The 16,081-nt window shown below is 37.0% G+C and overlaps 1 protein-coding gene and 1 long non-coding RNA gene across 2 annotated transcripts in view; one reads left to right on the forward strand and one right to left on the reverse strand.

The window, feature by feature from the left end:
* LOC140506237 (uncharacterized) overlaps nucleotides 1-15,785 on the reverse strand; it is a 98,591-nt gene extending 82,806 nt beyond the window's left edge. Inside the window, exons 1-3 of the long non-coding RNA XR_011967826.1 lie at nucleotides 15,496-15,785; nucleotides 13,734-13,796; nucleotides 9,996-10,068 (exon numbers count right to left, since the gene is read on the reverse strand). This is a non-coding gene — a long non-coding RNA (uncharacterized lncRNA). The remainder of the gene's footprint in view (nucleotides 1-9,995; nucleotides 10,069-13,733; nucleotides 13,797-15,495) is intronic.
* NXPH2 (neurexophilin 2) overlaps nucleotides 1-16,081 on the forward strand; it is a 167,096-nt gene that overhangs the window by 99,661 nt on the left and 51,354 nt on the right. The gene's annotated exons all lie outside the window — the stretch shown is intronic.

A 16,081-nucleotide genomic window follows, 5' to 3' on the forward strand; every position in this document is an offset into this window, starting at 1 on the left:
CCCAAGGTCACACAGCTAGTGAGTGTCAAGTGTCTGAGGTGAGATTTGAATTCAGGTCCTCCTCATTCCTACTGGTGGTCTATCCACTGCAAAACGTGGTTGCCCCTAATTATAGAATATTGAGGGATTGATATCCAAAGGTATCTAAAGAAGAGAAAGATACAAAAAATGTGGAAAAAGTCTTAGCCCTTCTTATTACAGATAGTTCTTGCTTTATTTAAGTTGACCACTTCTGTATCTGTATAAAGAGTTTTTATATAATGTGAATTTGCCAGCTGATATGGAGAAGGGAGGGAGTCAGGAAGGGGGTAGCATGCCCATGGAAGAAGGCACATGATTCAAAGCAGGAGGAGGAACCTGAGGGGGGAGCAGCTACGAAGAAGCAAGATGGAGGGGCTGACCAGCGAAGAGGAAGAAGGGGGAGGCAGACATATGGGGCCTAGACAGTGACATAGACACACATAACCAAGAGCCAAGGGTTGGAGAAGAGGGCAGGTGGCAGAACAGGGCAAAGGTCTCCTCTCTCCTGCCAAGACCATCAAGCTGCACATGTTCCTCTGCTTTCACTTGTTTGTTTTAGTTCAATTTGGTTTGGTTTTTGTTTTTTTCTAGTGGGAGAGGCTGCCAAGGGGCAGGAGTTGAGAGAGAGCACAGTACTGTACATAGTTAACAATTCTTCACATAAAGCCAAATTTGTGTTATGCTCCATATGCAAAGGGAGTACTGTCTGTACTGAAACAGGTGAATTGAAGAATGTTAATCACTACCAACCTATACATCTACTTTACAAAATCTTTCTGAAAGTCATCTATCCCTTCATCAAAGGCATCTTTGATGAGGAAAGAACAAGCAGATTTTTGCAAACGATGTACAACAATGAGCCACATTTTTGTCCTCTCACAAATAACCGAAGGATGTGGAAAATATAAAATTTCATTGTGCGTATTCTTTGTGGATTATAAAAAAGAGTGCCTTGCAGGATCTTTTACTTGGAGATGCCTCTTATCAATACAGTGAGATCATCCAGGATTCCTTGAAAAAGATAACCATAGAAATTTCCCTGTTGAATGACTCTGATAACAAATGTCAGACATAAAAAAGGATATTTCAATTGCCAAATATATGCACCTTCGTGACAGAGGAGATTCAGCAGAGTCCAGATTGAGGAGGGATTCTTTATTAATGGTGAAATCCTCCAGAAGCTTAAGTTGAATGCATGAAAGCCCAAGACATTGCAAAAACTTTTAAAAGAGATCTGAAATCACTCAAATGAATTGCCTTGTTCATCCACACAAGAAAGACTAAAAAGATGAAGAATGTCTAATACCCAGATTACAGTGGAGATACTGATCTGCACTGGTAGAGGGAATTTCCTCAATGGAAGTTCCCCATACTAATGATATCATAAATCCCATCCAAAAGACAATCCTATGAACATTATAAAATACAAATAGAGCTATCTTCTCAAAAGAGTTTATAGAAGCATTTAGAATTTAGAGCTAAATTTAGAATAGTTATTCAATTTAGAATAACAAGTTCTTGTGATCTTGAACAAGTCACATCAGATTTCATTTTCCTCATCAGCAAATGAAAAGCTTGAAGTAGGTTAACTTCACAGGGCTTGAAACAGGTAACTTGAAGCAGGTAAATCATATGATGCTATCATGGAAAAGGAATGTGAAAGAAGGAGAACTGAAGAAAGTGCAGCCAAGAAATGAGTATAAGCTGGAAAGACTTACATGAGCTGATGCAAAGTGAGATGAGTAAAACTAAGAGAACATTGCACACAGTAACAGCCATATTACATGATGATCAAATACGAATGACTTAGCTATTCTCAGGAATACAGTGATCCAAAAAAATTCCAAAGGACTTATGATGAAGATACAATCTACCTCCAGAAAAAGAACTGATAGAGTCTGAATGTAGATCAAAGGATTTTTTTTATTCTTCTTGTTCAGTCATTTTCAATCTTGTCCAAATCTGCATGACCCCATTTTGGGGGTTTTCTTGGTAAAGATATAGAAGTGGTTTGCCATTTCCTTCTTCAGCTCATTTTACAGATGAGGAAACTGAAGCAAACAGAGTTAAGTGACTTGTCCAGAGTCACATAGCTAGTATCTGAGTGCTGGATTTGAACTCAGGAAGATGAGCCTTCCTGACTCCAGGACCAGAGTTCTATCTACTGAATTATCTAGCTGCCCTACTTTTTTTTAACTTCATTATTTTTTATTTTTCGGTTTGTGTTTTCTTTTGCAAAATTGTTAATATGGAAATGTTTTTGTATGGCACGTATAATCCAAATCAAATTGCTTGCCTTCTGAAGGAGGGGGCAGGTCGAGGAGAGAGGGAAAGAGTTTAAAACTCAAAATTTTTTAATGTTAAAAATTTCTGATTATATGTAATTAACAAAAAATGAAAATTAAATGTAAAAATAAAACTTAATTTAAAAATAAATAAATTAGTATACATATTTATATAGCTATATAAGAGGAAAATAGAAACACAAATACTTTGATGGATGAACAAAAACAATGGAAAATAAACAAAGAAGACAGAATTGATCTGACTCAGATCTTTAATTTTGCAAGTAAAGAAACTGAGGCCCAGAGAGATTAAATGATTTGCCTGAGGTCACACAGGCAGTAACTGATAGAGCTAGGATTCAAACACAGGTTCTTTTAATCCAAATTCAATGTTCTTCCCACAGCCCACAATGTCTTCTGATTAGATATCTTTATCCAGTTTTATTTAAATTTCATGGTAACTATCTTATATACGACTTTGTCCTTTAAAATTTGATGGTAAATTATATAAAATTAATTTATGCCATTTAAAAATATTAAAAATATGCAGATTTAGATTGAAATTTAGGAAAGTTCAGTCCTGGCAGGAAGACAGAGAAGATAGGAGGCTCTAGATTCCCATGGTCAAAGCTAAAATTTAAGGATGCGGATACTAACAGGCTGATACACCAAGAAATATTACCAGGCTGACTCCACCAGCCAGACAGTTGCACCTGAGCTGATATTAAGACTGAGACCTGGCAGAAAAGGCCTAGTCAGGAAAAAAGTGAAGGCAATGTTAATTTGCCTTGAGTTGGTATACAGAACCAAGATTCACACTGGCAAGCCTTTAAAATTACCTTTTGTTGTTGTTGCATCATCCAATAAAATATACATGTAGTCCCCTTCAGTGTGCAGAAACTTATACTTACAAAAACAAAAACAAAGAATGATCTTGTGCTATTGTCAGGGAGTAAGGGAAACTGCATTTCACAGGATTGAAGAAAAGTCTGGTCTCTAAGCTCTGTCAGCATTGCCGGAGAAGGCAAGGGAGGAGAGAGCTTGAAGAAGAAAGATGCTCATGACGTCAAGTACTGCAAAATAGAGAACTGAGAAAAGGCCATGGAGTTTGGCAGTTAGGAGGACCTTGGTAGAAAGAACAGTTCCAGGAAGGAGTAAAAAGGATGGTAGAGGTAGAAGTGAGTTTCAAAGAGTTAAAGAAGGAGTAAATAGTAAAGAAGCAGGGAGAGTGAATATAAAATATTTTCCCCCAGTAAGTAGAGTGGTGAGAAGGAAGGAGATAAGACAATAGATGAAGAACTTGAATAGTCAAAGGAAAAAAAGATAAGTTGCATGTGACCTGAGAGCATTTATTTTATTTTAAATTTATTATTTATTTAAACATTCATTTTTTTTGAGTTCTGAATTCTCTTCTTCCTCCTTCCGCTCTCTCACCTTGTTAAAGCAAGAAACATCACATCAACTATGTATGTGAAATCCTGCAAGACATATTTCCATGTTAGCCATGTTGCCAAAAAAAATAGAAATAATGATCTTAGAAAAAAAGACAGACAGAGTTGTAAAAATAATGAAGAATGAAATGGGCAGAACCAAGAAAACACTGTACACAATAACAGCAATATTGTTTTAAGGACAACTTTGAATGAATAAGTCACTGACTATTATAAATACCTAAATCAATTACAAAGGACATATGAAGGAAGATGATATCTGCATCTAAAGAAAGAACTGATAAATGTATAGAATGGTTTCACATATATACATAAACAGCCACACACACACACACACACGTGTGTGTCTAATGGTAGTCATGGAGGGGGGAGAAGAAGGAAAATAAGGAAAAAAAGGCATTAGATAGTAACTTTATTATATATTTTAAAGTAATAGCAAGTTGTATGTAAATAAATTTGCAGTTTATGTACAATCATCTTTTTTCTATTCTATTATGAATATGCTCATTTTATTTCTTAAGTTTAGAATAATATAAATAGAATTTTTAAAGAAAGTGAAAAAATATGCTTCGATCTTCTACCAGTTCTTTCTCTAGAGGAGGAAAGCATTTTTCATCATAAGTCCTTTGAAATTATCTTGGATCATTGTATTGATCAGAACAGCTAATTCATTCATAGTTGATCATCTTACAATATTGTTGTTACTGTATATAATGTTCTCTTAAGACCCAAAAACTTTTCTAAGACAAAGGAAATGAACCAGTAGAGAGGGAGAGATTGAATTTGCTTGAGAAGGGGATTATGGATGCAACAGGGTCCTGAAAAAAAGGAGGTGATGGTGAGGTCAAAGGCACATGGAGGGTGGCATTAGCTTTGGAAGGTGGTAAAGACAATTGATCTTTTTGTAGTGGCAAAAAAAAAAAGAAGAGGTAACAAGGATGTGGACAAAGGGAGAGGAAGATACAAGAAGAGAGGAAGGGAGCAGCCTCTTTAGTAAAGTGAGGATAGAATGGGATCAACATTTTAAGAAACATAGAAAAAATTTGAGACAATCTCAAAGAAAAATATAAAAAGAGACACCGTCTCCTGGTTATTGCAGTTTTTCTCCTCTTTTCCCTTACCCTTCAGTGTTCATTTTATGTGAATCCTAGATAGTTAAATCAGTGTAATAGCAATGCAAATGTTCAGATGGATAGAGAGAGAGAACTGATTTTTAGCTTTCTGCTTCAATTTGTAGCCTGCAAAGGAGATTTTTTTTTCCTTAGGAAAATAGTGTCTTTTCTCATCTCTCTGTGGGCATCTATCCAATCTTGTGCCTCATAAGAGTCAAATTAAGTGTATCCACAGGGGCAGAACCTAAAGAATGCTTCCTATTAAATCACAGCCATCCACTTCACAATAGTTAATAATACATTCCTCAGTGCTCTTCCCACTTTCCCCTTTTCTTTCTACCACCACGTCTTAGCTCATTTAGTTAATCTTCGTGTTGATTTATTCTTGAATTGCTTACTCAAGGACCTAGAGTGGCTCCCTATTGCCTATTTGATCAAATTTAAATTCCTCCATTTAGCTTTCAAAGCCATCCATCAACTCCCCACTCCCTGTCCCACACTATCCAATCTCATCTCTGTTAATTCCCCAGTAGAGTTTGTTTCTAGCATTCCTTTGTCATGCTGGGTTGGTTTCTTTACCATCTTCCCAACACACATCGTTTTAGTTCCCAGCTTTGTGCCTTTGGTTTGCAGTTCCTTCTCTTGCACAGCTCCACCATCTTTCTTCCTATGGAATTGCCCCTTTGCTTCCCCTCCACCAACCTATTTCCATCAACTTCCTTTAAGAAAATCTCAAGATGTTAATAAAATGTTCCTTCAACTTGATTATAAGTTCTTTAGGGTCAGAAACCATTTCTTCCATTTATTTCATATCCTTTGTAGCAGTTAATATACTACAATGCACATAGTAGGTGCTCAATAAACAACTTGCTGAGTTGTAACTTTTCTTATTTTATATAGCTCCAAGGGATCTTGAGAGTTCATCTAGGTGTGGAGGAAACCTTTGACCCTGGATTCAGCCTCAGTTTAATTTCATTTGGCCTGCAGCAAGTTTTCTAAATTAAAGTGTCTATCAGTTGCTCATCCCCACTCCCTGCAGTTAAAATTGATAAATACAATGGCACATGTATCTAAAAGAGCGTTCTGGCTATTAAGACAAAGATCCCAACATAGTGCACAGGGGAATTCTCTTTTCTGAACTTCCCTCTAATGGAATAGCTTAGAAAGGAAGGAGTAAATACCTGGAGGCCAATTTTGACTGCAGAGTTAGGGAGAAAAGAAAGTCTTGGAACCTCAATTTCTCTCTCAGGACTTCATCTCTTTCCTTCATTCTATTTGTCCCTTTTTCCCTCTTCTATTTGTTTCATCTTTCTCTCTCTCTTTATTTTAACCTAATATAGATTGGAAATATATTTTAATTTTAATTTGTATATAATTTTAATTTTAATTTGCTACATTTTATTGGAGAAAGTATTTTATGCTCTCTGTTTTAAATTTAAGTTTCATTTATTGTATTCTGAACTTAAGAAATAAAACAAGCTTTTTCATAACATTAGAATAGAAAAAATACATGAAACTGCAAATCTATTACATACAACTTGCTATTCTTTTTAAATACATAGTAAAGTTATTATGTAACTCTTTTCTTCCCTCCCTCCCCTATCTCAGAAATGACTGCCATTAGATACAAATAACCTTTCTTAAAAAAAAAACCACTAATGTATGGATATTTTCTATTTCTGTCCTCTTGATGACCTAATGAAGTCTAATCATAAGATTTTTTTTTAATTTGTGGATAAATGGGAAAATATGTGATTTATGCAAAATTCTTGCCTTTTTGGCAGAATGAATCCTGAAGGATCTGAGACAACTGAGGTTCTATTTCACTGTTGCTTTTAAAACTTGGAGAACATATATATATATATATATATATATGTATATATGTATATATGTGTGTGTGTATATGTTGGAACTTTCACGTGAAATGTCTTAGTGATTCAGAGACTGTGCTAAATGGTAGGCAGCTGTTTTAAATTCCAAGAGAAGACAATTGAAGGACAGGCTTTTCTTATGTTACTAGAAGCAAAGGAGTTTTCATTAATCATAGAATGAGCCTCAAAAAAGCCCAACCTGTCAAACTGAGTCTACAAAGGGAATTTCATTCAGTCCAATTCCATCACTCCACACCCCCAAATATAGTAAAAAACTGTTTATCCAGTTAAGAAAATGCAAAAAGGAGAGTATCAAACATTTCAGGATATGTAAACACTAGATGAAGTTCCCACCCAGTAAAATTCAATTAGACAGACATTTATTAAATACACGCTATATACCAGGCTCTCCACAATCTTGGGCTCCCAACCTGGGCCATACAAACTCCCAGGTTGTGCCAAAAACTTGTGGTGGGAAGGGAGAGGGGGGTTGAGAAATATCTGAGAAATTACTATTATCCAAATTTAGAGCAACTAGGTGGCACAGTACATAAATTACCAGGCCTGGACTCAGAAAGACTCATCTTCCTGAGTTCAAATCTGACCTCAGACACGTTAGTCACTTATCCTTGTTTGCCTCAGGTTCCTCATCTGTAAAATAAGCTGGAGAAGAAAATGGCAAACCACTGCAGTTTCTCTGCCAAGAAAACCCCAAATGGGATCACAGAGTTAGAAATGACTGAAAACAACTAAATGATAACATTATTCAAATTATACAACCACATCATAGTAAATGTTGAAATTAATCTATGTTATTTCTTGTGTGAATATGTATAGTGATGTTTAGAATTTATTTCCTGCCATATTGAATAAAAAGTATGGAAATTTTTTTCAAAGCCAAGGGGTACAGCAACCAAAAAAGACCTTTGTACTAAATAACAAGGACACAAAGAAAAAACTAAATAATCTCTGGACTCAACAAGTTATATTCTTCTGGGAGAAGAACATGTACACAGAAAAGTCCATACAAAGTATATAGAAAATAAACCCAAAGTGGTTTTGGTGGAGAGTAAAGATAGTAACAACGAGGAAAAGTAGGAAAAGTATCCTGAAGGAAGTGGCATGTGAATTCAAACCTGAAGGGGAATTGAGTTTCCTGGAGGAGGGTATGAGTGGGAAGAGTGTTCCTACTCACAAAGGAATGAATGAGAGACAGTTAGCACAAAGGTTATCATAAAGATGGGAGGTGGAACTGCAAGTAGGTCAGTTGAGTTGGAACATAAGGCATGTGAAGAGGAGTATATAGTCAGCCTGGAAACATAGGCTAGGTTCAGATTGTGAAGAGCTTTAACAGCCAGAGAATAATTTTTACTTTATCTATAGGGAGCCGCTGAAATTTCTTGAGAAGATAAGTGACGTGGTCAGACCAAAGCATTATAAATAACAATGTGACCTCTATGTAGGAGGATTGGAGTGGAAAGAGGCTGGTGGCAGGGAGAACATTTGAGAGGTTATTGGAATAGTTCAGGTGAGAGGTGTTATAGGCCTGAATGGAAATGCTTATATTGCATGAGTAAAGAGAAGGAAATGGAGACAAGAAATGTGAAGGAGGTAGATTCACTTTCTTGACCATTCCAAGAAATACTGCACGTGAGTCTTGAATAACTTTTTCATGGACTGCAGTTGGCTGCAGTAGCAGTCCTTGTTATAAGAATAACCATTTGTATTGGGGGTATATTTGAAATGTTAGCTACTGAAGCTTTCCTCTTGGCAGGGTACCAGAAAATTCAGCATCTTCTATTGTCGTTTGAATTCAGCTGCCTTTGTTTTTCTTTGAAATTGGTCTGCCTAACATAGATTGGCCAAGGCATATGAACATAAAACATATTTTGTCAACACAAAAACATATTAAATCAAATTTTCCTGTTGCCTAACCAGCCCAAAGGAACACCCTTGGTATCTTGACATTTTGACAAATATCCCAGTAGCTTAAAGTAAAGGAGAGGTAGGAATCCAGCCACTTAATTAGAGGTTTTCCAGTTCACAGTACTTACCTTTTCTACAGCATGTCACCTTAATTTAGAACAACCAAGCAGCCAAAGGGTAATAAGCACCACACCTCACATTATTTTGGGTCTGTTCCTAAATCTACTAGTTGAATTTTCAAAGCTAAAAGAAACTTCCTCTGTTTCCAACTTTTTGATGATTCATAAGATGGGTGGAGGTAGAAAGATGGGCATAGGAAATAGTCTCTAGATTTTTATTAGCAGTTTTCAGTAGAATAATGTGTTGTGCAGGTTTAGTGTTTTTAGGTCAAGGCGACATTAATTTGCATGTTTGCCATCTATGTCTCATTACATCTGCATTCATCAGTGAAATTATTTTTAGAGACTGGCAATCAATATAATCCTCTGAAAGGTGAAAACACCCATGTTAGGAAATAACCATGCTTGGAAGACATGTTGTCCTGCATTTTATCAGACTCAAGTTTACTTTTAAATAATATTTCAGATTTTTAACATTCAAACTGCAGGCTTTAGATAACCCGGAGCTGGACTCTGTAGAGTCCAACAAAGTCTCTACTCGTCTGTAAAGCAATCAGGTTATCTGAGGGTTCTCTAAGTGGGGAGATCACTCTGCCTACATCAAACCAGTCAGTGATGGTTTAATGAACATTCATCTTTAGTAGCATTCCTGATTCACAAAATACTAATAAATCTATTCATTTAAACACAGAGAGGAAGTATTCTCAATATTGGGTTTAATGCTATTAACAGAAAGCTAGGATAGTTTAATTTAATTTAGTTTATGTACCTTAATGAAGGACTTCTAGAACTGTACATGTTAATACATATAAATTGTAGACAAATCAAACATTTGCCCTAAGAGCTCTGACATTTCTCATTTTTAAACACTATTTCAGGTCCAGGAAATAGATGACTGGACAAGAGGTGGGAGGGGGCTGGTCTGATCATGTAACAAGAGGAATTGATAGTCTAAGAGCTTCGCATGTTTCCATGTGAATATTAAAAAAAAAACAAAACAAAACTTAGAGGAAGGCCTAGTTAAAGAAATAGCAACAGAATCATTTTATAAGCAGGAAAAATAATAACTAGCATTTATACAGGGCTTTAAGATTTGCAAAGTCCTTGACAAATATTATTTTATCTTCATCATGACCCTGGGAGGTAGGTGCTACTATTTTCTGCATATTACAGATGAAGAGATGGGGCAGACAGAGGTGAAGTGACTCACCTGGGATCACAGAGTTACTTGAGTGAATGAAGAACAATTTGAACCCAAGTTGTCCTGAGTACAGTTGTAGTCACTGGGGGTAGAGGGAGGAGATAATCAATGAGATTCTGGATCCTCTGAAGCAGTAAAAAAAAATGATTAAGGAAAGTCTCCTAACTAGAATTCTATAGAGGAAAATTTCTGGACCTTTCTTAACTATCAAAGAATGGGTTGAGGGAACGCTGTAGGCTCAGATTCAATTTGAACATATTTTAGAATAGCCTGTTCTTTTTCAAGGAGGATAAATTCTGCACTGTCACTGAATATATCTACAAATCTGTCTCAAACTATTGCATGTACTTTAAGCACAAGAAGATTGATAGGATGCCACATCTCCTTTTGTCTCAACCTCAAATATTCAATATGCATATGGATCTGTGATCTCATTGATGAGCTTGTTTCCTCCAAACATACAAATTGTACCCATTGTTGCCTTTCTATCCTATATGATTCATCAGTTTCTTTCCATAAGCTGATCACAGATGGTAAGAGGTAAGGCTCTTGCTCATTTTCTAATACCACTGATATGTGATAAGCGCCTCTTTTTTTATCATATATTGCTTTGATGACAAATTTAATCTAGTTCTTCATAGTGTATTATGTGTTGCAACCTATTTATACCCAATGTAGGCCTCTTTCTATTGCCTTCTGAGTGACATTCATATTGAGTTACATTGGAGACTGTAGCCTTTCATGATTCAAAGCTCTACAACAATGTCATCAGAATATTGGGAGTAAAAAGGGTGGGTTTTTCTTCCAGGGGAAAGTTTGGAGTCATTTAAAAAGTTTCACAATTTCACAAAAGCAACCCACCAATTCTCCTTTTCCTGTTCAGTTATAGGCCTAATCATTATCAATTTACATTATTTATTCAAGATAGGCATGCTGATGGAAGAGCTATATAGGCAGATCATCTAATTGTGCATCAGAAATTAGGTAATAGGTATTCTTCATCCACTTTGTTTTTCTTCTGTGGAAGACTTAGTCAAAGTCTTTTGAATGGTTATCAATCTCAATCAGTTGTTTTTTTTTTTAATAGTCTAGTGCAGAGGATATCAATAAAGGAATATAGTACTGGAAAAAAAAAAAGACTAATTAGTGATGTACCAAAAGAGAGGGATAACTGATGTATAATCTATGTGCTCCAACACTGTTTATGCAATGCTAGGAGAATGAGAGGAAAACCCTTAGAACACTGATTGTATGGATATATTTATAGGTGGACTTGGACAAAAGTCACAGAGGACGAGCAACCATGGATGGGTTGCAGGCTGCACAATTGGAAGGCATTTCCCTATTAATAAGAGAGTTGTATCATAATCTTAAAAACCACTAACTTATTTAAAAACCATCAGCACTTGGGCTAATTATCGACCCAACTCAGACTTTCTCATAACACCTCCTTAAGTTATGTCTTCAGCAGTCCTTGAGACTTCCCCTAAGAGAAAGCAATCATAATAAAACTTGTTCTTTTAATATTCTATTGTGTTATATTTCAATAATGCATTACATTGGTCCATCCTACCTTCATAAGATAATTGTACCCATGCTCTAAATTTCAAAAGCAGGCAAGATCCTGGAAATAGTTTGCTCCAGCACCTTTGTCTTTAAAGGACATTTGGGACTTATTATTTTAATCCTTGTACAGCCTGATTTATCACATCAAACATCTGTCAGCTGTGCTTTGTCTTGGAATTGATAGTGATGGTGCGGCTGATTTTTCAACAGCAGCTGTTAGACATTCATTAGTTCGATTCTCAAAGGGTGGATAGAGCTGTAATATTTTCCTTTGTTAATGATCTCCTAAGCATTAAAATATTACATATCCCACATCGATGGCAGGAACTAGTTTTTTATTTTCCAGTTTCTATACTCAGAACATTAAGTTTTCCTCATTTAGCTGAATTATTAAAATCCAATCACCAGGTCATGCAGTTTTAAAAGAAAAAAATGGACATTAAGTTATGGGGTTAAATAGTTGTCACTTAACATGGAGGAAAAGATGTTTCACTTTCTCTTCAATAGAGTATTAGAAGCTGAAACATGATATATCTTATGGAATTTTAAAATATCAAGTAAAATACAATTACAGTTTCTTGACTTATGTGTTGTGGTGAATTCATCCCCTTGAGCTTTACTTACCAGAGAGGGGCAGCTAGGTGGTGCAGTGGATAGAGCACCAGTGCAGGAGTCAGGAGGACCTGAGTTCAAATCTCACCTCAGACACTTGACACTCACTAGCTGGGTGACCTTGGGCATGTGAGACCCAATTGCCTCATCCTCGGTCATCTCCAGTCCTCCTGAGGAATATCTGGTCACTGGATCCAGATGGCTCAGGAGGAGACCGTGAGGTTGGTGACCTGCACAGCCCTCCCTCACTCAAAACAAAGTCAAGTGCAAATCATGTCATTATTTCTCTGATGGCATGGTCTTCTTCGGCAACGGACAAACACATTTATCAGAGAGAAAAAAAAAATGAAGTTTCCTTTGACTCACCTACATTTTTAAGAGATATCTCACTTTGCCTAGGATTTTACCTCACAATGAAATACAATGGCTACCCAGAGTGCTAAATGTCTATTATTCTCTCGTACATATATACGTGGGCAGTCCCAACCTTACACATAAGTGGAATGCACAGCTACTCACATAGTTAAGTTTAAAAGGTGATAAAAAGCCCTGTGCCAGAAATTTCCTCCCTGTTAGCCCTGCCATTTTGCCTGAAATGCTGGCCATTTGTCATCCTTTATCAGCCACTAACATTTTAGTTAAAGTAGTTTATCAAATTAGGACATGTAGAACATCGTTAAATGAGGTATTTCAAGGGGAGGGAAAGATACACACAGAGGTACGGAGTTGGGAAAGTATACATTGCATGTGGCCGAGGAACCAGCAAGCAATCTGTTGTCACTGTAGGGTCTCAGAGTCTTTCTCCACACACATAGGCACTAACAGAGGGGACTGTGTACCATCTCTCCATCTCTCTACTCCTATGATAGTGAACTAATAGAAACTGATCCCCACAAATGTAGACAGTGCCTGTGCAGATTTATAACTACTTAGTGCCTCCAATATGGAGAACCTTTTCTTTAGTGAACACTTTAAGGAACTGATGCACCTTTCACTGACTTTCCTAAGATATCCTAAGATAGCAATAAACATATTGTAGTAGGGGTCTCATTCAGAGGCATCTGAGGCACTTTGTTGATGGTTTAGCCCACTCCTTTCTATGGCCCCTCTCTTCTCTTTCTCCCTTCTCCCTCCCCTCTTCTTTGTCCTTTCTCTTCCCACTTTTTTTTTCTCACTTGACTTTGCCTCAGCTCTATGAGTGGTACCCACAGGCATTTATTAGCCTTGCTGACAGTGCTCAGGACTAAGGAGGGATGCTGACCCCTGCCATAAGACAAGAATCCATCCACAAATCCTAACTTGCATGAGACAGCAGATCACAAACTCCCTTAGAGAACAGTCCTTGGAATTAGATTTGCTACTTCACAGCTAAAATTCTCCCAACATGACAACAGAACTATTACCTGATATGTTTATTGTTTATGGCTTCTTTCTCTTTTTTCCCTAAAGGAGAGTATCAGCATGAATATTTTTCAAATTGTTTCGATTTGCCACACACACAATTCTCCTTGCCTGGCTTTGTTGCTTTCCTTAAAGCACATTCCCGACATCTCTCTCAAAGCTGCTTACATTTAAGTGCCACAGTAACTCTTGCTCGAAGCTCCAGGGGACGAGAACAGATGTGAAACTCTCCTGCAGTTAGAAATGTATCAGTTCCACTGCTGGTTAAACCACCAATACGAACCAACAGATAATTACAGTTTAAAATTAGTATTTTAATGAACTAATCTTAGTAAATGTAAAGTGAGATCTCCCAGGCATTAAAGAAATAAGCAAGGGGGGAGAATATTAACCAAGAAGTCCAACAGATGGATGGTCAGCAGGTGCTGGTCTAATAGAGAGTTGAGTGTTCTAGTTTCAATGTGCTGGGAAGGAAAGGAGGGAGGGAAAGAGGAAGGGAGGAAGGGAAGGAAGGAAACAAGGAAGGAAGGAAGAAAGGGAGGGAGGGAAAGAAGGAAGAAAGGGAGGGAGGAAGGAAGGAAGGATTTCCACAAATTTAAAGGTGAACTGAATTGAAATGCTCAGATATATATGTCAAATGGTAATCAGATTTCAGACGAAAATCTAACACACTTAAATTTCGGTTTAAAATAAGGAGGAATGATTTGCTTTTTAATCCTTCTAAGCTTAATGATGAAGTTCTGTCTTCCCCTCACGGAAATTAATAGTGTCATTAAGTATTAATGCTGCCTGAGATTCAGCTTTTAATGTTAGCAATATCAAAAACCCTGCCCGCCAAATAGGAATTTCAGAATTCAAATGATGGGAGATGAAAATGTAGGATTGTTTAATTTTTTAAATAATGTATATTTGTTTAAGAAAATCAATGTAGAGTAGTGGATTGAGGTCTGACCTTGAAGTCAGTAAGAATTGACTTTAAGTCTTGCCTCAAAGACATACATGTATGACCATAGGCAAGTAAATTGGCTTCTTAGTGCCCTGGAAAACTCTCTAAGATTATGTTACAGAGGAGATCTGTATAAGATGTTATATTATACATAAATATGGGACTATTTTATGGAATTTGAGTCAAGAAAGGAAGGGAAGGGAATTTATATAGTACCTGCTATTTTGAAGGCAATGTACCAAGCACTTTTTTTGCAAATATTATCTCACAACAACCTTGTTGTAGTATTATTTCCATCTTACAGGTGAAATGGTGTCAGTCATACTCTAATGTAATAGCCATGGCATTTTTTCTATAGTCCCTAACTACCTGAAATAAATTTTAAATATTCAGTCTGATGTAGGTGGGTATTAATAGTGTTACTTTTCATTGAGAAGGGAAACAATTTTCTGGAAAGCAATTTGAAATTATGCACAAGTAGTTATTAAACAGTTCATGCTCCCTGACTCAGCTATACCATGCTAGGAAAAGATCCTATATTAAAAATATATATAGCCACTCTTTATGTTTCTTTCCAAGAAAGTGGAAACCATTGAGATGCCCATAAACTTGGAGGATGGTTAAACTAGCAGAAGTATGTGAATGTAATAGAATACTATAGTGCTACAAGAAATGAGGGAAAATGGTTTCAAAGAGACATAGAAAGATTTTTTTATGAACTGATGTAAAGTAAAGAGAGGAGGGCCAGAAGAATAAGTTTTATTATGCAGATTTAGTTATATTAATATATAACATCATCTATTATATATACATATATATATAAAATGTTATATTTATAATATCAGTATTATAAAAATGAGAAATTGTACTTCTGGTGCCAAGATGGCACAATGAGGAAGGAACCCTCTCAAACTCTCCCAAATTCTCCTCCAAACAACTAGAAAACCACCTCAGAATTGATCTAGGAGCAGGGAAGCAGCTTACCAGTCCAGCCGGAAAGGTCTATCTCATTGGGGTGGGTGGGGAGAGAAGTCTAAGAGCAGAATCAGTCAGCTTCACAGCAGAGGGCCTGAAGCAAGACTTCAAGCCTAGAGCAATCCACCAGCATGGCCTCACCCTCCTGCAAGCCAACAGCCCCCTAGGCAAGTGAGCAATCTATGCTGCAAGGCAAGGACCCATCCCAGAGACCCCACCCTCAGCACAAGCCACTAACAAGGCCTTGGTCACATTGCTCTACAGTAGTGAAGTTCCACCCCAGGACTGGACAACATTGAGACTGAACCCTGAGGCCTACCAGCAGAGAGACCTTGTTTCCATAACAACCCAGCAGCAAGGTCTGCTCTTGGAACAGGCCAAGAGCTAAACCCCACACCCAGAGGAGGCCAATAGAGAGGTTCCACCACCCACTACAAGCCAGAAGGGAAGTCTATCCTTCAGAGAAAGCAAGCAGTTAAGCCCTGAAATCCAGTGAAAGCCAGCGGTAAGACCCAGAGCTCTAGTACAAAAAGTTTAGGACAATACAATACCAGAGCCCAGCTCACATAAAAACACCAAGTCACAAAAAAAGGCA

The sequence above is a fragment of the Notamacropus eugenii genome, chromosome 5 (assembly GCF_028372415.1).
Source record: "Notamacropus eugenii isolate mMacEug1 chromosome 5, mMacEug1.pri_v2, whole genome shotgun sequence".
Lineage (NCBI taxonomy): Eukaryota > Metazoa > Chordata > Mammalia > Diprotodontia > Macropodidae > Notamacropus > Notamacropus eugenii.